General features: G+C 41.6%; 1 protein-coding gene across 3 annotated transcripts in view; it reads left to right on the top strand.

Moving 5' to 3' along the window:
* Nucleotides 1-5,571: 5,571 nt before the first annotated feature.
* The window catches only part of ipo11 (importin 11), a 458,122-nt gene continuing 440,870 nt past the window's right edge, over nucleotides 5,572-22,823 (top strand). For all 3 annotated transcript variants that reach the window (XM_043689423.1, XM_043689430.1, XM_043689427.1), the window contains exon 1: nucleotides 5,572-5,653. The gene's annotated coding sequence lies outside the window, so the exon portion shown is untranslated. The remainder of the gene's footprint in view (nucleotides 5,654-22,823) is intronic.

Consider the following 22,823-nt stretch of genomic DNA (forward strand, 5'->3'; position numbering starts at 1 on the left):
AAGCAGAGTTAACACTTTAAGTCCAATGTCCATTCTTCACAACTAATATCATCTGTGGAGCATCCTCCTTCAGTGACTTGTTTAATTGTCCATGATGACTGGGTGTGGCAGCACTGCAGAGCTTAGACCAGATTGGTTAGCTGTAGCATTGCTTGGCTATATCTATAACTTTGGTTCTCGGATGCTGCCTGAACTGCTGTGTTCTTCCAGCACCACTAATCCAGAATCTGATTTCGAGCATCTGCAGTCATTGTTTTTACCTATGTCTATAACTTGCTGCTTTTGCTCTTTGACACAAATAGTCCCAGGTTGTACCTTCACCAGACTGAGGCATCACTTTTGGGTATTCCTGGTGCTGTCCGAGCATGCCCTCTTGCACTGTCCATTGAACCAGGTTTTATCTCCTAACTTTATAGTCATGGTAAGGTATATGTCAGGCCACAAGGTTGCAGATTATGTTTGAGTACAGTTGTACTGCTGCTGATGACTCAAAGTCCCTCATGGATGCCCAGTCTTGAGTTGCTAGATATTTCAAAGTCTATTCTATTCAGATGACAGTACAACACAACACAATGGAGGGTACACTCATTATGAAGGTGGGACTTCATCTCCACAAGGATACTGTCACAGTCTGATGCATCTGCAGCAGCCAGTTTAGTGAAGATGAGGTCAACTATATTTTTCCATCTTATTGGTTTGCTCACCTCCTACCACAGTCTAGCAGCTTTAGCACTTAACCAACTCTGTCAGTAATAGTGTTGCCAAGCCAAACTTGGTGATGGACATTGAAGTTCCCACAGCAGAGTACATTCTGCACCCTTGCTACCCTCAGTATTTTCTCTAGGTTGATGATAACATGGAGGGGACAATATGTGATAATCAGTCGGAAATTTGCATGTCCATGTTTGCTGATGCCTTGAAATTTCATTGGGTTCAGAGTCAATGTTGAGGACTTCTATGGCAACTTCCTCACAACTGAATGTCACTATCCTGCCCACTGTACTGGGTTTGTCCTGCTGGTGGGGCAGGAGAAGGTGGTGATAATATTGTCTGGGAGATTGCCTATGCAAGGTTTGTTCACAGGATTTGGAATCATATTGCCCATTCCTAATTGCCCAGAGGGCAGTTAAGAGTCAACTATATTGCTGAGGATCTGGAGCCAAGTTAAGGATGGCAGTTTCCTTTCCAAAAGGATATGGTGAACAAGATAGGTTTTTTCCGACAATCAACAATGGTTTCATTAAACGCTTAATTACAAATTTTTATTGAATTTAAATTTAAATCTGGGTTCCCAGAACATTATCTCGGTCTCTGGATTATGTCCAGCGATAATACCAATAGGCTTCATTGATGGCATGACCACGTCTCTCTTCCACTTTTGGCACTATCCTTTTGCAAGAGCAGCTAGGGGCGAAATTAAAAGGAACCTCATAGATACGAATTTCTGGATCATTACATGAGCCACAAGCAAATAGGTATAGGCTACATAAAGTTTAAAAAAAGGCTCAAAAATTGGTATTGGAGAGATAGATTTTGATTCTGTGAGCACTGGCACCAACACTGGGAAAAGTGGAAGCTGTCAGGTGTGATGCCTATCATTTGAACTATGTTGGGTTCACTGATCTAACAAGTCATAGCTAATGTGGAAAAGAGAACTTTAAACTAGATTGTGAGAATGATGGATCAAGTTTGGGAAGATTCCATAAATTAAATAGAGAAGGTAAGGCAAAAGCAATGTGGAAAATTGTAATCACAAAGCGTTTGGTATGCTTTCCTTTATTGGTCAGGGTATTGAGTGCAGGGGTTGGGAGGTCATGTTGCGGCTGTACAGGACATTGGTTAGGCCACTGTTGGAATATTGCGTGCAATTCTGGTCTCCCTCCTATTGGAAAGATGTTGTGCAATATGAAAGTGTTCAGAAAAGATTTACAAGGATGTTGCCAGGGTTGGAGGATTTGAGTTATAGGAAGAGACAGAACAGGCTGGGGCTGTTTTCCGTGAAGCTAAGGAGGCTGAGGGGTGACCTTATAGAGGTTTACAAAATTATGAAGGGCAAGGATAGGATAAATAGACAAAGTCTTTTCCCTGAGGTCGGGGAGTCCAGAACTATAGGGCGTAGGTTTAGGGTGAGAGGGGAAAGATATAAAAGAGACGTAAGGGGCAATTTTTTCACACAGAGGGTGGTATGTGTATGGAATGAGCTGCCAGAAGAAGTGCTGGAGGCTGGTACAATTGCAACATTTGAAAGGCATTTGGATGGGTATATGAATAGGAAGGGTTTGGAGGGATATGGGCCGGTTGCTGGCAGGTGGGACTAGGTTGGGTTGGGATATCTGGTTGGCATGGACGGATTGGACCGAAGGGTCTGTTTCCATGCTGTACATCTCTATGACTCTATGACTGTATGACACATAGGGACAGAGTTTATTAATCTAAAAGTACAATAGGAAATAGAGCTAGAGATTTTAAAAGTAGTAAACAAAAAACACATGAAAGCTCTGTATTTGAATGTGCATGGCAATTGCAATAAAACAGATGAATTGACAATACAAATAGTATGATCTGATAACCATTATAGAGACATGACTACAAAATGTAGCCATGTGGACCATGACATTTGGCCGATTTCCCTCCTCGAGAAGGATGACCTGTGTCCATTCTGTAACATCATTAGCCCTGATCCCAGAGAAGCAACACACCATGTTGAATCATGTTTAATGCTACAGAAATGTATATCTGATCCTTTGACTATGGAGTCTCGTATCACTATTGTCCTTCCATTCTTCTTCTTTTTCCATCATGCAACATGCAATACCCCCAATCGACCATCCCCTAGTAGAGCTGAGGTGCTCACGATGGCATCAATTTGGCTTTGGCTATACTTCCCGATGTAATAATTGACCTCACTAGCTTCAAAAAGAATTGTGATTAGCAAGCAGGAAAGACTCAGAGGATCCCTGAATACCTACCTTGTTGTCTGAGACTGTGTGTTGGTCACCTATTCACTCTGCTTGTAAGTTTCTAACCTGCAGTGTAACCTACTCCCTCCACATGGCTATCTGCATGGATGTCTGCCTTGAGGATATACAACTTAGACTCCATTCACTGCTCAAATTCTGAAACCTGGAGTTCAAACTTGTGCAGCCGGTGATACTTCCTGCAGATGTGTTTGGCGGGGATATACGTATCTCCACAACTTTGCACATTCTGCAGGACATACACTCATCTTCGCTCAGCTGACCTGGTGTTCAATAACTCTAAAACAATTTGTTACTCTTAGAATAAGTATAAAATTACTATAAAAATTTATAAAGTTAACACAAGTGGATGAAATTCGAGTTACTAATTTTTCTTCATTTTAGTTTATTATTTTACTTGACTTTCCTTTTGGTAGTATTCCTTACTTAAATTCCAGCAGCTACTTCTTCATTACAAATATTTTCTAATTTTTTCCTACTTCAACTCCCAAATTGGTAGCTTCTCACTAAAGGTCAAAATACACTCTTGAAGCCATTGTACTGTCACAATTCAAAAATAAAACAAGATTATTTGAGAATGATGAACCATCCTTAGTTAACTTAAAAAGTTAAAATGGCCTGGTAATTAAGAGTTGTTTTCAGTTCAGAATGCCTGTTTTTAATGCAGGTTGATAGATCCACCTACATATGAAGTTTCATGCGCCTGAGCAAATCGTATACAAATTGATGAATATCAACTTCTATAACATTTGCTAAAATACAAACCTGTCTGTAACTGACGAGTTGACATTCTTCCAGGTGAGCCCACTGCACAGGAGAAGCAAATTCAACAGTTACAACATCAAACCTGGTAGATGCAAATTTTAACTTGTCATGCAGAAATTGGAAATTTGTGCAGTTGATCCATTGGTTTCTACTGATCCCAATTGAGCTTGTGTAATTTTTATAGGTATTGCAACCCTATACATGTAAAGCATTGGTGAACTGTGTTCCTTGTCTAAATATTTAAAGTCATCATACATCAATGATTGTAACTGTTCTTTTACATCATTCAACTCAAATTGTCATGTTAATCTGGTATGACATGCTGACTTGACTTCAGAATGTACAACAAAAAAGGGTAGGACTTCTACAATTAATGGGGCTATGGGTAGTGTTGTATTACAGAGGGTGCGGGTACATAATTCTTCGAAGTTTGTATCACATACAGACAGGATTGTTAAAAAGGTGTTTGGCACACTTGCCTTCGTTGCTCAGTCCTTTGAGTATAGGAATTGGGAAGTCATGTTGAGGTTGTACAGGTCATTGGCGAGGCCTCTTCTGGAAAACTGTGTCCAGTTCTAGTCACCCAGTTATAGGAAGGGTATTATTAAGCTGGAGAGGTTTCAGAAGAGATTTACCAGGATGTTGCCAGGTATGGAAGGTTTAAGTTATAAAGAAAGGCTGGCTAGGCTGGGACCTTTTTCACTGGAGTGTGGCTGGCTAGGCTGGGACCTTTTTCACTGGAGTGTAGGAGATTGAGAGGCGACCTTACAGAAATTTATAAAATAATAAGGAGTATAGACACGGTTAATGGTAGTTGTATTTTCCCCAGAATGGGGAATTTCAAGGCTAGGAGGTACATTTTTAAGGTGAGAGGAGAGAGATTTAAAAAAAACATGAGAGACAAATTTTTACCCAGAGGGTGATTTGCATGTGGAATGATCTTCCTGAGGAAGTGGTGGATGTGGGTACAATTGCAGTGTTTAAAACACATTTGGATAAGCACACAAATAGGAAGGGTTTAGAAGAATATGGACCAAAGAGCAGAAGGGTCTGTTTCCGTGCTGAATGATTCTGAGTCTATGACTGTATAGAGCAGTTTTCAATTGGTATTTATGATGAATGCAACTGATTGTTGAGCTGTTCATTCAAGATTGTGATCCGTTTTACTGATGTGCTCACAATCGTTGTGATTTTGCGAAAGTGCCAATGGTACTCCACCAAATACAGGTATTGGTCACAGACATAGCCTTTTTATGTCCAATTAGTTGTAGCAAAGTGGAACCACTGTGCGAGTGAATATGTGGGGCCTCCAATGATGGCAGCATGGGGCGAGGAAGTTGTGTGCAAAACGTCATGGGAACTTCCAGGAATCCCTATTGGCAAGGCCCAAAGCGTTTATGTTCTGTTCTTGCTGCAACTCCATTCACTAGCCGCTCCCTTAGAGGATAAACCAGTTTGTAACATTGGCATTATTTGACCCTGAGTTGATCACAACGGCATCGATACTATCCTGTACTAACTTCTTATTCCGCCCATTTACTGGTGCAATTTCCACGTTTCCTAAAAATAAGAATGGAAAAAAAAATCAGCAAAAATGGTCTTTCAAATATAGATGTACTGCAAGAACAAAATCAAAATATTAAAATATCACGACTGAGTAAATTTATGGAAAATATATACACACTACAGTTGTAGATATTTTTCATATTTTTCCAACTATTGCCATAAGTGCGTGTTTTAATTGCTAGGTGGTGCTATTCCGGGAGTCCGACATTCACCAACGCAGTTGTGATGTAATTGTGCGCCATGCCGAGTTGTGCGCATGTGTACTGCTGCTTGATGGCGCGGTCCTGGTTGAGGCGTGGAAACGCTGATCTTAAAGTGGAGTGACGAGCGGTGGGCGAGATCAGGTAGAGTTTCACATGGCCTACTTGACCTGTTGGCTAACGTACGCATCGAACCGGTTTTCCATCTCGGTGAAGATTTGGTAAAACTGATGCTGTGGGTTCAGGTGTGAATACCTGCCGCAGATTTAAGCTGAAACGGTAAAGAACAGGCGTGGGACCGAAAAGCTGCCGCAGTGGGCGGCTTGCGGCCAGTCTTGGTGTTAACGTGATTGACTTTTATCCGATTCCAATCAGCTGCTGTTGTCCTATTTCTAAATACATGTAGACTTTCCCTGAAGAATGCATCTTACCTTCTCAGCATTATAAAAATAAGTACCCTGAAATGTATTGCAGGAAGTAGACTGCGTATTTTGCGTCTAGAAATGTATTAGCGGGGTACGAAGCAAATACTTGGAATATAAAGGAAACTCAGGCGAGAGTGTAATACTCATAATTATAACACGCCAGAATTTTCTCCCTGCCTTATTCCTCCCTGTCGCTCCCAGTGCCTCGAAAAAAATCTTGACGTCCTTGAGGCATTGAAATACATTCAAACATGCTTTGCAAAATACAATCGATAGTTTGAAACTTTATTAAAATATTTCAACACTGTATCCAGGCCTTAATTTTTTTACATTAATTTATGCTTGTTCATGTCCCTTTCTTTGCTTAACTATATTGGGAAAGTTGGGTATGACTGCAGGTAAAATCGCCATAGTCTTAACAGAAAATAGGGCTGCTCTGATATTAGATAGAGACAACAGTGGTTTAATGTGAGGTTACCATGCTTCAGAGGAGGGGGAGCAATGAGGTTGAGGAGGAATGCATTTTACCTTATCAACATTATGAAAGTAAATACCGTGAAACATATTGCAGGAAGTGTATTTTACATCTAAATAACAATTATTTAGAATATGAAGGAAACTCAGGCAATAGAGTAATACTCATAATTATAATATGCCAGAATTTTCTCCCTCCTTTATTCCTCCCTATCACTCCCTGTGCCTCAAAAAAAAAGGCTTGATTCATAATAAAGGCATCCTTGAGGCATTTATATGCAGCCAGTGTGGGGGTTAAATCCATGTTAGCATTACTCTGCATTGCAAATTCGCTATCCAGCTAACTAACCCTTATTCCCCCATGTCTAGATGCTGACAAAATACTATAATTTGCAGGGGCACCCCATAACATTAATGCTTTCATACAGTATCTATATGTTACACTTGAGTTTTGCTGTATGAGAATTGTGGAAATTGATAGGATTAAAAAGAGATGTATGTCCTATTTTCATTTGTCTGTGTTGGCTGTTTGGAAATTCAAAATATTTCTTCCCATCACCCAAATGAGGGTGCTAAGGGAGCAGTGATATTTTCCTCAATTTGGGCAGCATGGTGGCTCAGTGGTTAGCAATGCAGCTTTACAGCACCAAGTTCCAGAGTTTAATTCCAGCCTTGGGCAATTGTCTGTGTAGAGTTTGAGCATTCTCCCGTGTCTGCGTGGGTTTTCTCAGGATGTTCCAGTTTCCTCTCTCAATCACAAAGATGTGCAGGTTAAGTGAATTGGTTATGCTAAGTTGCCCAAAGTGTTCAGGGATATGTAGGTTAGCTGCATTAATCAGGTGTAAATGTAGAGTAATAGTGTAGGGGAATTGGTCTGGGTGGGTTGCCCTTCAGAGAGTTGTTGTGGATTTGGGCTAAATGGCCTGTTTCCATACTGTGGGGATTCTGTGATTCTCATCCTTTGGAAAACAGTTCTTTTTAACAAATCTTCACACTTTATGCTTATGTTGAACTGCTTTTTTCACACACTTTGAAAGAAAGATCTGTGTTGACATAATGACTTTTGTGACAACTGAGTGTTTCAAAGCAGTTTTGTAACTGATTCATTACCTGACAGGTAAGAAATGAAGCCACAGGATCCTTTAATTATTAAGAGTCAACCACATTATTGTGGGTCTGGGTTCAGATGTAGGCCAGACTAGGTAAGAATGGCAGTTTCCATCCCTTAAAACATATTAGTGAAGCAACCTGATGAAGGAGTGGTGCTCCGAAAGCTAGTGCTTCCAATTAAATCTGTTGGACTGTAATCTGGTGTTGTGTGACTTTTAACTTTGTACACCCCAGTCCAACACCGGCATCTCCAAATCCTTAGTGGAGCCAGTAGTTTTTCTGATTACCGTCACCAGTTTCAAAGTCATCATTAAACTCTTAATTCAGATATTTATTGAATTCACATTCCATCATCAGACAGGCCATGATGAGATTCAAACCCATGTCCGTGGTCTAGTAACATTCTCATTACACCATTGGCTCCCTCTTACATAGAAACATAGAATCCCCCACAATGTAGAAACAGGCCATTTGGCCCAACAAGCCATAACCAACCCTCCGAAGAGTAACCCACCCAGGCCCATTCCTATTGCGCGTCATTTACCCCGACTAATGCACCTAACCTACACATCCCTGTATGCTATGGACAATTTAGCATGGCCAATTCATCTACCCTGCGCATCTTTAAATTGTGGGAGGAAACCGGAGCACTGGGAGAAAACCCACGCAGACACGGGGAGAATGCGCAAACTTCACACAGACAGTTGTCCAAGGCTAGTATTGAATCCAGCTGTCTGGTGCTGTGAGGCAGTAGTGCTAACCACTGAGTCACCCCTGTAAGTACGGGGATTGAATCCATGACTTTGGCGTTATTTGCGCCACGCTGTAACCATCTGAGCTAACCGAAGAGTGATAAATTACCAGATAACCAATTTAAATGTTCGTTTAGGGACCAGGATCCTGAAAATAACTTTCCTGCTCTTCAGAATTGTGCCATGCAATATTTTATGTACATTGGAGAGCACAGATAGGGTGTTTGTTGAACATCACATTCAAATTGTGGAACTCTGTCAGTGCAGTTCTCCTTCACTACTGTGCTAGAATGTTAGCCTGGATGTGCTTAGAACTCTGGGATTTGAACCCAAAATTTTCTGAGTATGCTTTTTACTAAGGTATGGCTGGCTTTGTTTCAAATTAATAATCACCCCCACCCAAAACATAATCATTGAGCACACAGTTTCTCTATTCAACATATTAAATTCCCCCATAATTTTAAAAGCATCTTAAATTTCTTCATAGTTTTTGCTTCTTTAGCTGTCACAGTAGCTTTTTATTTGTTCATGGCATCAAAACATCACTGGGTTCTGGATTAGAGTGATGCTGGAAAAGCACAGCAGTTCAGGCAGCATCCGAGGAGCAGGAAAATCGAAGTTTCGGGCAAAAGCCCTTTGGCTTTTGCCCAAAACGTCGATTTTCCTGCTCCTTGATTCGATTGCTTTACAGTGTGGAAACAGGCCCTTCGGCCCAACAAGTCACACAGCCCCGAAGCGCAAACCACCCATACCCCTACTTTTACCCCTTACCTAACACTATGGGCAATTTAGCATGGCCAGTTCACCTGACCTGCACATCTTTGGACTGTGGTAGAAAACCGGAGCACTCAGAGGAAACCCACGCAGACACGGGGAGAATGTGCAAACTCCACACAGTCAGTCGCCTGAGGTGGGAATTGAACCCGGGTCTCTGGCGCTGTGAGGCAGAAGTGCTAACCACCGTGCCGCCCACAAACATAACATTATGCATTTTGGCAGGAAGAATAAAGGAGCTAAACATTATTTAGATGGAGAAGGACTGCAGAAAGCTATAAAACAGGGGGATTTGGTAGTCCTTCCCCATGACTCACAAAAAGCTACAACTCCAAGTTTAGTGGGCAAGAGGGAATGGAGATGGAATGTTGGCCTTTATTTCAAATGGAATTGAACATAACAATAGTGCGGGGAGATCTTGCTAAAACTATACAAGGCATTCCGCCTAAACTTGGATGCTGCTGCCTAAACTGCTGTGCTTTCCAGCACCATTCTAATCCAGAATCTGGTTTCCAGCATCTGCAGTCATTGTTTTTGCCTCGATGAAAACATCACTGGAAAGGCCTATGTTTATTGCCAATCCTAAATTGCCCTTAAGGTGTTGGCGGGTTGCCTTCTGAGTTAGTTCAGCAGTGCCTGTGTTGTAGTGCTGACAGTGGTATTAAAAAGAAAGTTCCAGGTTTGTGGCTCAGTGATAGTGAAGGAATGACAATATAGTTCCAAATCAAGAGAAAAGAGACAGTCTGTTAATCTGTACCCATATATATATATATAGTACTGAGAGTCTTGTGAGTGGTTGTTTTCTATTGTGCCCTCTTCCTTTGGGAGGTGATGTTGAAGAAACAAAAGCAGGTTGCTATACTACTACTTGTGGTACACACTATTTATACAATGTGACAGTGCTGGAGGTAGTAAATGCAATACTGATCAAGTAGATTGTTTTATCATGGATGGTGTCAAATATCTGGAGTGTTTTTGTTGTTACTCCAAGAAATTGGAGAGTATTCTATTGTACATCAGACTGATGCATTGAAGAAATTAGATTGGCTATGGGGAGTCAGAACATTAGCTGCTTGCCGAATTCCCAACCTCTGACCTGCTCTTGTGGCTGGTTCGGTTAAGTTTCTGGTTAATCATAATACCAGGGTGCTGATGGTGGGATTTTCACTAATGGTAATACTGTGAATGTGAAGCTGAAGTGATTTGGGTGTCTCTTGGAGATGATCATTGGCTATGTATCAACCCATGCTGAATGTTGTCAATATCTACTTGTATGTTGGCCTGGACTGCTTTGGTATCTGAGGCTTTATGAAAAGGACTGATTGAAACAATCATTCATAAACACCCCTAATTCTGATCCTCCACTGGAGGGGAAGCCATTAATAAAATAATAGGAGATATCTCTGCTGAGTTTACTAAGCTGAGGAACTCTCACAGTGATGTCATGGGACTGAGATGATCGGGTACAACTACTCTCCTTTATGCTAGTTGTGACTCTGGTGGAGAATTTTTTTTCTTGATTCCAATTGATCTCTGTTCGCTAGGTCGTTTACCACATTCAATCTAATGCTGCACTGTTAATGTGGACAGTGACGCTCGCTTTCCACACGGGATTTTGCTCCCTTGTTCATGGATTAATGATCTAATGAGCTTGGGAGTCAGGTGCCCCTTGTGGAAAGCAGATTTTGTATTTTTGATCAGTTTATTGATGAGTAAGTTCCACTTGACTGAGTGGTTGACTTTATTAGTTTGTCTTGCTTTTTGTCAGCCATTTTCCTTGTTGCCAGTGTTGTTGAAGGATTGCACAGTTTGTTCGGGAGCGTAAATTTTCACTCCAACAGTTGAATGTTGTCAGAGCCCATAACATGAGCTGAGTCGAGACCTCCAGTTATTTCTTGATTAAATGATGCTTTGAACCTCAGGAGGATGTCCAGGAAGATCATCCGCTTGGCCTTTCTGGCTGAGGGTGGTTGTGATCGTTTTAGTCACCATCATTGAGGATTGAGATGTTTATGGAGCTGCCTCTTCTGGTTCGTTGAGGCCAATTATTCACCACCATTCATACTACCTGAGGTGTGATTGCAGAACTTTGATTTAAAAGTTGGATTTGGGATTGTTTGACTGCCTATTCTTATATTGTTTGGAATGCATGTAGTCTTTGTTGTAGTTTTACTAGTTTGACACCTCATTTTATAGATATGCCTGATGATACTCCAAACATGGTTTTGTAGCTGCAAGCATGTGCAAGTGCACCACACTACCATAGAACATAGAAAAATACAGCGCAGTACAGGCCCTTTGGCCCTCGATGTTGCACCGATCCAAGCCCACCTAACCTACACTAGCCCACTTTCCTCCATATGCCTATCCAATGCCTGTTTAAATGCCCATAAAGAGGGAGAGTCCACCACTGCTACTGGCAGGGCATTCCATGAACTCACGACTCGCTGAGTAAAGAATCTACCCCTAACATCTGTCCTATACCTACCACCCCTTAATTTAAAGCTATGCTCCCTTGTAATACCAGCTCAACTAAGTATCTTAAATTGGATCTTGGCACACTCTGAATTATCTAGAGCTAATGTTGTCCAATCATGCAAACCTATCTGACATTCGTCTCTGTATTTTGAGTTCTGCAAGTACATATTAATGTTCTTAGGAAGGGAGATCTGCCATTCTTACACGGTCTGGCCCACAAAGACTCCAGACTTTCCACAAAGTGGTTTACACTTAACTGTTCTCTGGGTATACTGGGATGGACAGTAAGTGGGCTAGTTAGCAATGCCCACATCCTGTGAATGAATAAAAAAAAGCTGGTTGGGTATGGTTCATATATTAGATTAGATTAGATTATTACAGTGTGAAAACAGGCCCTTCGGCCCAACAAGTCCACATCGACCCGCCGAAGTGCGACCCACCCAGACCCATTCCCTTACATTTACCCCTTCACCCAACACTACGGGCAATTTAGCATGGCCAATTCACCTAACCTGCACATCTTTGGATTGTGGGAGGAAACCGGAGCACCTGGAGGAAACTCACACAGACACAGGGAGAATGTGCAAACTCCACACAGTCAGTCACCTGAGGTGGGAACTGAACCCTGAGAAATGCCCAGTCTATCTTAATACCAAAGAACGTTGAGATATGTTGAAAATTTCAGCAAGAGGTGAAGCAAACAAAGGTACTAGCTCAGGAGGTGAGGAAGGCAAAACTATGTTGGTCTTCATAGTGAGAAGATTCAGGTGGAGGAGCATGGACATCTTTCTGTCATTGTACAGGGCTTTGTTGAGAACCTATATGGAGTATTGTGTGCTGTTTGGTCTCCTTATTTGAGGAAGAATGTTCTAGCTATGAAGGGAGTGCAACAAAGGTTTACCATGAGAATGTCTATAGGGTGTAAGCAGGCAGGGAAAGAATTAAGTTCTGAGTTTTGTGAAACAAGAGGTTCAGCTGAGCGTGACTCAGATCAGATAGGAACTTGGTTAACAATGGGCTGCTGGAGGCAAGGGTGATGAGTTAACAAGACGGAAAAGCATTCATTATGTCGAGCCACTTAACAATATTGGAACCATTCAGTATGCAAGGTCAGCTAACAAGGGGGAAAGTATCCATTATATGAATCCACTTAACAAGGTTAAGAACATTCATTGTGTAATAGCACATGGCTTAATCTTTACTGTTGATACTTGTTGATTATAATGGTCACCCAATTAATATGTTTGTTGCCTTACCTGGATGCTCCTGTCTATAAAATGTCCACATAGTTCATTGAGAAACTGCCGTTCCAGAGAAGATAGGGATGATAATAACCAGACAGAATCCTCAACTAGCAGGACTGCAATCTGAAGAGAAATTGAAAGTGCTAGGACTATATTCACTGGAGTTTAGAAGAATGAAGGGGAATCTCCTAGTATCGTATGAAATTATAACTCTACAGGGTAAATGTAGGAAAGGCTGGGGAGTTCAGATCCAGGGTTTACAGTTTATGGATATGGGGATAGGCCATTTAGGACTGAAATGGGAAATCTTTTCACCAGAGTGTCATGAGTCTGAGGAACTCTCTGCCACTGGTTTAGGTTAAAAATTAAATGTTTTTAAGGAGGAGTTAGATATGTAGATTTAGATTTTATTTTCATGTGCACTCATGTACGGAAATACAGTGGAAAGTGTCTAATGTTGTCACACAAACTGCAGTCTTGGGTACCAAGGTACCTAGATACAAAAACCCTGTGTATAAAATACTTGTTTGAGATGGGAATAGCCACAGGATACTTCTGCATGACATGATTTCCTCTTCTACCTTTCCTGGTGGTAACCCATTTACCTGACTGTATCTTCGGGTTTATCTTCCTTCCTGCATGTGCCATCTATCACACTCCCTCGCTCCTGTAAATTCCTCCTTGCCTCTAACTACTGCTCCAATAGCAATCCATACAATCCAATAGCATTGGCAACCAAACACACTTCCTGCAGACATAATCATCAGTAACATGGAAACTGTTCCTAATCTCCCACATCTGTCAGGAAGAACATATCACTCTACTAAAGCCCATCTTTGCATCTTAATAATCTATAGACCCAGAAAATAACATAGTTTTACTGCTTGAAAAAGAAACACTACTCCAGGCCGACTTAATACCTATGTTTTGTATTTTTAAACTTTAATCAAGAGACAAATCTCAAGCAAACATAATTCAAAAGGAACCCACTGTACTCACTATTATAGATTTACGAAAAAAAACAGTGAGGTTACACTTTAAAAATCCACTTAGCTGCTCCCCTGCCGTAAGCTCTCCCACACAGGTTTCTCCAAGGTCAGGTGTGAATCTTGCTGTTGGTTAATTTTTTCTTAGATGAACTCAGATGTCCAGGGATCAGCCAGTTGTGCAGATTCACTGCTGGGTTAGACAGCAGTGCAGGTTTATTTCACTACCCATGTGATCACTGACTTTGTCTGTCTTCCTCCTTTTAAAGTGCTGTTGTTTTGATTTTTTTCTCCAAAGTTCCAATACAGTGCTGCAGCTTATAAAACCATAATTACTGCTCCCAGAATTTGAGGAAATCAGCTCCAACACTGAAAATACTTCAAAAAAGGAGCAGCTTTTACAGCCACATCTTTTTCCCATTCTCCAAATTGGACTACCCAGATTCCTCGCTCCTACCTGTGTGGACAGGTAGATACGACTGTGAAGGAGGCATTTGGTATGTTTGCCTATATTGGTCAGTGCATTGAGTATAGGTGTTGGGAGGTCATGTTGCAGCTGTACGGGACATTAGTTAGGCCACTTTTGGAATACTGTGTGCAGTTCTGGTCTTCCTGCTGTAGGAAGGGTGTTGTGAAACTTGAAATAGTTCAGAAAAGATTTACAATGATATTGCCAGGGTTGGAGGGTTTGAGCTTTAAGGAGAAGCTGAACAGGCTGGGGCTATTTTTCCTGGAGCATTGGAGGCTGAGGGGTTACTGTATAGAGGTTTATAAAATCATGAGGGGGCTTAGGGTAAATAGACAAGGTCTTTTCCCTAGGATGGGCGAGTCCAGAGCTAAAGGGCAAACGTTTAAGACAAGAGGGTAAAAATTTAAAAGGGACCTAAGGGGAACTTTTTCATGCAGAAGGTAGTGTGTGTATGAAATGAGCTGCCAGAGGAAGTAGTGGAGGCTGCTATGAATACAACATTTTAAAAGGCATCTAGATGGGTATATGAATAGGAAGGGCTTACAGGGATATGGGCCAAATGCTGGCAAATGGGACTTGATTTATTTAGGATATCTGGTCGACATGGACGAAACCAAAACAAGGCTCTCCCTCTCTCAAATATAAATGTAGTATATGAATTTCAATTCCAAAACGATGATAGGTCAGTAGGTCCATATGTCCCAAACAATGGCAGATTGTTGATGACCCTTTGTTTGCAATAAGTAAACTTCCAGACTTCCATGGACTTCCAGACCATGGTTGCATAACTCAACATTAAATGTGATTTTGTGATTAGACATAATTTGCTAAATAATCCTGAAAGTGCTAAGAATTAGATTGGCAAACAATTCTGTTGGCTTCTAGTGTGGAAGCTGTAGATATTAATTCATAGGACCTTGTTTTTTGCAGGTAGAAAGAACATAGACAACTTCAGAGCAACAAAATAAATAATAGCCATTCTCTGATCATTTTGTAAGGCATTGCCATCATCCTTCAGTCCACCTGTTGGATTTAAACATTGAATAAAGATTGCTTGTCACAGTCATCATATGACTGATGTATTCTCTACATCGAAGTTTCTGCCAACCAGCGTCCACATGCCAAATAAATAGTCAGCTCTTCACATAGATTATGAAAATGTTGTTTTCCCTTCATGCAGATAGTTTTGCAAATGTACATGAGGACAAGATGAAAACCTTTGACAAGATGCACTTTCTCAGCAAAGTCTAAATTCTGTACTACGAAGCAATTACTTACTATTGCATAGTTACAACTAATGAAAAATATCAAACAAAATAACCATACCAGAGTAGATGAGAGTCTGTATTTAAGTGCGGTTAACCTTTTAATTTCCATGCTTTTGGCCAGTCGATTTTGAATTTTGAGACCCATGAAGAGTATTCTGCAGATTCTGTGACTTTACCATTTGTTCTTCATCTTGTGTAATTACTTGAATGCTCCTGAAGTAAATGATGGAAGGGAATTTGTGATAAATCTGTCAAGAATAAGGACTGAAAATCCAGAATAAAATTTGAAAATGCTGTGGATCTGATCTCCTTTGTGATTAAAAAGGACTGGAGTCGTAGGGTAATACAGAAGCAGTCCAACTCATCCATGGCGACGAGGTCTCTCAAACTAAACTAGTCTCATTTGCCTATATTTGGCCCATATTCCTTGAAACCTTTCCCATCCAGGTACCTGGCCGATTGTCTTTTAAATGTTATAACTGTACCTGCATCTATCACATCCTCTGATAGTTCATTCCATATTTGCACCACCTCTTTTGAAAAAGTAACTACTCAGATCCCTTTTAAATTTTTCTCCTCTTTCCTTAAACCTATGCCTTCTAGTATTGAATTCCCCTACGCTGGGGAAAAGACCTTAGCTATTTGCATTATCTATGCTCCTCATGACTTTATAAACCTCTATAAGGTCCTCAACCTCCAAAATTCCAGGGAAAAATGTCCTAGCCTGTCCAGCCTCTCATTATAGCTTTAACCCTCCAGTCCTAGTAATATCCTTGTAAATCTTTTGTGTACCCTTTCCAATTTAATAATATTCTTCCTATAGTAGGGCAACCAGAACTGTACGAAATACTTCAAAATTGGCTTGACCAATATCCCATACAGCACAACATGATGTCCCAACGCCTGTACTCAATGCTATGACCATCGGAGGCAAGCACCCCAAATGCCGCCTTCCCCATCCTGTATGCCTGTGAAGCCAATTTCAAGGAACTGTGTTCCTGAACCCCTAGGTGTCTCTGTTCAATAATACTCCCCACTGGGGAGAAAAAGTAAAAAGTATGGGATCGCAGAATGGATTCACAAAGAAACGTTTCTATCCATTTGAGTCACTTTTGGATCTTTGCAATGCAGTTTGGCTGGTCCCACTCCCATCATTTTCCCTTACCCATGCAAATCTTTTCCTTTTCAGTACTTATCCAATTTCCTTTCAAAAACTGTGATTGAATCTACCTCCACCACACTATTGGGCAGGATACCCAAACTAGACTCAGTGCAAAACACCTTCAACTCTGGTTTTTATGCCAATCTTGATTTATTGTGCCTCCAGTCCTCATTGTTTTGGCTAGTGAAAGTGTTAAGTGTTCATTTTACAGAGGAGGTGGTGCTGGGCATCTTAAAATGCTTAAAGGTAGGTAAGCTCCCTGGACCTGATTAGGTGTACCTAAGAACTTTGTTGGAAGCTAGGGAAGTGACTGCTGGACTCCTTGCTAAGGTATTTGTTTCATCTATGACCACGGGTAAGGTGCTGAAAGACTGGAAGATGGCTAACGTGTCATTATTTAAGAAAGGTGGTAAAGAAAAGCCATGGAACTATAGACTGGTGAGCCTGACATCAGTGGTGGATAAGTTGTTGGAGGGATTCTGAGGGACAGCATTTACATGTATTTGGAAAGGTAAAGACTGATTCAGGATAGCCAAAATGACATTGTGTAAAGGGAATTATTTCTCATTAACTTGATAGAGTTTTTGAAGAAATGACAAAGTTGATAAAGGCAGAGCGGTGGATGTTGTCTGGAAGGACTTCAGTAAGGCATTCGGCAAGGTTCTGCGTGATAGACTGGTTAACAAGGTTAGATCACATAGAACTCAGGGACAACAATCTATTTGGATACAATTTTGCTTGAAGCTAGGAGACAGTGTGTTGGTGGAGGATTGCTATTTGGACTGGAGGCCTGTGACCAGTGGTTTGCCGCAAGGATCAGTGCTGAGTCCACTGCATTTTCTTTGTAGAAAATGAATATCGGTAGTGTGGTAAGTATGTTTGCAGATGGCACCTGAAATTGGTGGTGTAGTGGACAGTGAAGAAGTTTACCTCAGAGTACAATGGGACGATGATCAGATAAGTCAGTAGGCTGAGGAGTGGCAATTAATTTAGATAAATGGGAGGTGCTACATTTTGGTCGAGTAAATCAAGGCGGGATTTAATGGTAAGGTCCTTGGAGTATTGCTGAACAAAGAGATCTTGGAGTGTAGGTAGACTGGATAAGTGAAAAAGGCACAAAAACAGAAATTACTGGAAAAGCTCAGCAGGTCTGGCAGCATTTGTGCAGAGAAATCAGAATTAACATTTTGAGTCCGCTGACTCTTCATCAGAACTGATGGTAGCTAGGAAATTGTCGGGGATTTTGCAGAAGATAGGTTGAGGTGAAGGGATAGGGAGTAAACGAGAGGTGGAGATAGAGCCCAAAGAGAGAAAAGAACAGTTGGATAGGCAAACGAGTGTGAAATGATCTGGCTAGGAGGGGGAATAGCTGTTATTGGAGACTGCTAGTGGCTAACAATGATTGTGTTAAAGCAGAGCATGTGAGTATGGGGCCTGGTGTGTGTGTGTATGTTTTTTGGGGGGGGGGGGCATTGGTGCTAGAACATAAGGGAGTTCAAGCCGTAAAGTCATTGAACTTGATATTGAGTCCGGAAGGCTGCAGAGTCCACAAGCAAAAATTGGTCTGCCAATTTTAACCTGAGCTTTGCTGGAGCACTACAGCGAGCCTGAGACAGAGATATTGGCCAAGGAAGAGGCAGGCAACTGGAAGCTTGGAGCCATTTTTGCAAGCAAAACATAGGTATTCTGCGAAGCGGTCACCCAGTCTATGCTTCATTTCCCCAATGTAGCGGAAATGACTTTGTGAGCCATGAATGCAGTAGACTAGATTGTGTGAAGTGCAGATAAAGCAGTGCTTCATTTGGAAGTTTTGTTTGGGCTCTTGGATACTGAGGAGCTAGGAAATAAACGTGCAAGTGTTTCATCTGCTATTGCAGGGGAAGGGGCGGTGGGGAGACGTTGGGAGTGAAGGAGGAATGGGGCCAGTATGTCCAGGACAGAACTGTTCCTGTGGAACGTTGACAACGGAGGGGAGGGGAGTATGTGTCTTGTAATGGCATCTTGTTGAAGGTGGCGGAAATGATGGTTAATGATTTTCTGAATGTGGATGCTGGTGTGATGGTAGGTAAGAACAAGGGTCGCCCTTTCGCTGTTGCAGGAGGGAAGAGAGGGAGCTTCTCAGCCCTTTTCTCCTATCTCCTTTGCCTAGATTTTGCACAGATCTATCAAGTCTCCTTGCCAACATTCTAATCCGTCCATATAAGCAGAAGTTGCACATTCATGTAAATTATTCTTTTTATTTTTTTTCTGCACCCTCTGAAAAACCTTCATGTGCTTCCCAAAGACCGGTGCTTAGGCTAGTACAGTTGAGAATGCTGGTAATGACAACACCATATTAGCAATGTGAGTGCTTATGTTGCAAGATTGTGCTAACACACCGTATAAACCTGATTACTAATCAGGATGAGGAAAAGTAATGCTGTTCGGTGTCTTTTGCACAGTTTCATAGAGTAAAACATTCTCGAGCCAATTGGGACGCAGACTATTTTAGATTTGAAAATGTGTCATCAGACAGGATTGATTAATGACCTTTAATAGTAAAGGTGCCTTCAAATGAAGTGATCATAACATAATTTGGAGCTGCCGATGTTGGACTGGGATGTACAAAGTTAAAAATCACACAATACCAGGTTATAGTCCAACAGATTTATTTGGAAGCACTCGCTTTTGGAGTGCTGCTCCTTCATTGGGTGGTTGTGGAGTATAAGATCGTAAGACACAGAATTTATTGTAAATCTTTACAGTGTGATGTAACTGAAATTATACATTGAAAAAGACCTGGATTGTTTGTTAAGTCTCACATCTTTTAAAATGATCATATTGGTTTCAGTTCTTTCATATGTAAATCCCAGAACTTTTTTTAACATTACATTCGCAAATGAACTTTAATAATAGGTGCCGTGTCAGCTCAGATAATGCATTAAGGGTGTGAGATGCCCTGTGTGAGGCTGTCTATGCCCCAATGTTTAGACTGATTCTATTTCTTAAAAAAAGGGATTTACAGAATCTTACATGGATTCATGCAGTTTTTGAGCAAAGTAAAATGCAATTCTGCAAGTACAAGTATACTCCACAAACTTAAGTGTGTGTGTTTGGGGGGTGGCTGTGAGTGTAAAGGGATATAAGTCTGTGAGAGGGTGCATATGTGCAAGCGTATGGGAGAGAGTCTACATGAGCAAATGGGTCTATAGGTGTGTTTGTGTGAGTGTGTATGTGTAGTGCAATGGGGTCACCTTTAGTGTGACATGAACCCAAGGCCCCAGTTGAGGCCATCCCCATGGGTACCCAACTTGGCTATCAGCATTGTTACCTGTCCCAAAGTCTGCCTTGGAGGACAGTCACCCAAAGGTCCAAGATTGAATATCCTGGAACGCTAAAGTGTTCTCCGACTGGGAGGGAACACTCCTGGCTGGTGATTATTGTGTGGTTTGCATTCATCTGTTGTCACAGCCTCTGTTCGGTCTTGCCAATGTATGGCATCCTTGCCTGCACGGTATAAGATAGACAACGTTGACCAAATGACATGAGTACCTGCCGCGTACATGGTGCGTGGTGTCCCCTTGTGTAATGGTGGCATCTGTGTTGACACTCTGACATGTCTTGCAGCGTCTGCTGTGACAGTTTTGTACGATGTTGTCGTGAAAGCCGGGCAATTTGCTGGGAACAATGATCTGTGAGATATTTGGTGGTTGTTTAAAGGTGAGAAGTGGAGGCATGGGGAAGGTGTTGGCGAGGTGCCCATCCTCATTGATAATGTGTTGCAGGCTGCAAAGAACGTGACGTAGTTTTTCGGCTCCTGGGATGTACTGGACAACAATTGGCATAGGGATAAGAAAATTAGGTAAGTAAGCATGTGGCTAAGAGATTGATGTGGGAAAGAGGGATTCCATTTCATGGGACATTGGCATCAGTTTTGGAACCGTGGCGATCTGTACCGATGAGACGGTCTCCACCTGAATCGATCTGGAACTAGTGTTCTGGTGAAAAGGATAAATAGAGTGGTCACTAGGAGTTTAAACTTGTGAGCTGGGGGGTAAGGAAAAAGGAAAGCAACAGGGAGTATGGAGTCAAGTAGAAAGATAAGCATCAGGTTAGCATGTGTGCAGGGTTTAAGTTGGAGGCAGACTAGGAATGAAGCAAAAAGGAATGATAACTTAGGACATACTACTAGAGGTGATGGAAATCATGAGGTTAAGAAAATTAGTATTAAGGTGCTTTACTTGTATGCTTGTAGTATTCGTAACAAAGTAGATGAATTAACAGCAGAAATCATTGTGAATGATCATGATGTAGTAGGCATCACAGAGACGTAGTTGCAGGGGGTTCAGGACTGGCAGTTAAACATCCAAGGATTTACAACTTATCGAAAAGTCAGGAAGGTAGGCAGAGGGGGCGGGGTTGCCTTGTTAGTTAAGAATGAAATTAAATCTATGGCACTGAATAGCATAGGGTCAGGTGATGTGGAGTCTGTGCGGGTGGAGTTGAGGAACCACAGAGGCAAAAAAACCATAATGGGAGTCATGTACAGACCTCCCAGCAGAGGTCAGGACCAGGGGCACAAGATGTACCAGGAAATAGATAGGGCATGTGAGCAAGACAAGGTCACGGTGATCATGGGGGACTTCGTAATACAAATGGACTGGGTGAATAATGTTGTCGGTGGATCCAAAGAAAGGGATTCATGGAATGCTTGCAGGATCGCTTTTTGGAACAGCTTGTGATGGAGCCCACAAGGGAGCAGGCTATTCTGGACTTAGTACTTTGTAATGAGTCAGACTTTATAAAAGATCTTAAAGTAAGGCAACGCTTAGGAGGCAGCGATCATAATATAGTGGAGTTCAGTCTGCATTTTGAAAGAGAGAATGCAAAATCGGATGTAATGGTGTTACAAATAAATTAAGGTAATTACAAGGGCATGAAAGAGGAACTGACGACCATCGACTGGAAGCAGAGCCTAGCGGGGAAGACAGTAGAGCAACAATGGCAGGACTTTCTGGGTGAAATTGAGGACACAGTACAGAGGTTCGTCCCAAAGAAAAGAAAGATTATCCCGTGGGGGGGAAGTTGGAAATTCGACAGCCATTGCTGACAAAGGAAGTCAGGAAATGTATCATAGAGAAAGAGAGACCCCATAAAGTGGTTAAGAGCACTGAGAAATCGGACGATTGGGAAGACTACAAAACCAAACAGAGGATAACAAAGAGACAAATAAGGAAGGAGAGGAACAAATATCAAGGTAAGCTAACCAGTAATATTAGAAGTGATAGTAAAAGTTTCTTTCAATACATAAGAAACAAACAAGAAGCATAAGTAGAAATTGGGCCGCTCCACATTGATACAGAAAGGCTAGTGATGGGAGATGAGGAAATAGCTGAAGAACTTAATAAGTACTTTGTGTCAGTTTTCACAGTGGAAGACATGGGTAATACCCCAACAGTTGAGAGTCAAGGGGCAGAGTTGAGTATGGTTGCCATTACAAAAGAGAAAGTGCTAGAAAAGCTAAAAGGTCTAAATATTGATAAATCTCCTGGCCTCGATGGGCTACATCCCAGAGTTCTGAGGGAGGTGGCTGAAGAAATAGGGGGGGCGCTGGTTGTAATCTTTCAAAAATCACTTGAATCAGGGAAAGTCCCAGATGATTGGAAAATCACTGTTGGAACCCCCTTGTTCAAGAAAGGATGAAGACAAAAGATGGAAAATTATAGGCCGATTAGCCTAACCTCGGTTGTAGGTAAAATTCTAGAATCTATCATTAAGGATGAGATTTCTAAATTTTTGGAAGTGCAGGGTCAGATTAGAACAAGTCAGCATGAATCTAGTAAGGGGAGGTCATGCCTGACAAATCTGTTAGAATTCTTTGAAGAGCTAACAAGTAGGTTAGACCAGATAAAGCCAGTGGATGTTGTCTACCTAGACTTCCAAAAGGCCTTAGATAAAATGCCTCACGGGAGGCTGCTGAATAAGGTGAGGACCCATGGTGTTTGAGGTGAGCTACTGGCATGGATTGAGGATTGGCTGTCTGACAGAAGGCAGAGAGTTGGGATAAAAAATTCTTTTTTGTAATGGCAACTAATGACGAGTGGTGTCCTGCAGGGATCAGTGTTGGGGCTGCAGCTGTTCACATTAATGATCAGGATGAGGGGACTGGAGACATTCTGGTGAAGTTGGCTGA

The sequence above is a fragment of the Chiloscyllium plagiosum genome, chromosome 1 (genome assembly GCF_004010195.1).
Source record: "Chiloscyllium plagiosum isolate BGI_BamShark_2017 chromosome 1, ASM401019v2, whole genome shotgun sequence".
Taxonomy (NCBI): domain Eukaryota; kingdom Metazoa; phylum Chordata; class Chondrichthyes; order Orectolobiformes; family Hemiscylliidae; genus Chiloscyllium; species Chiloscyllium plagiosum.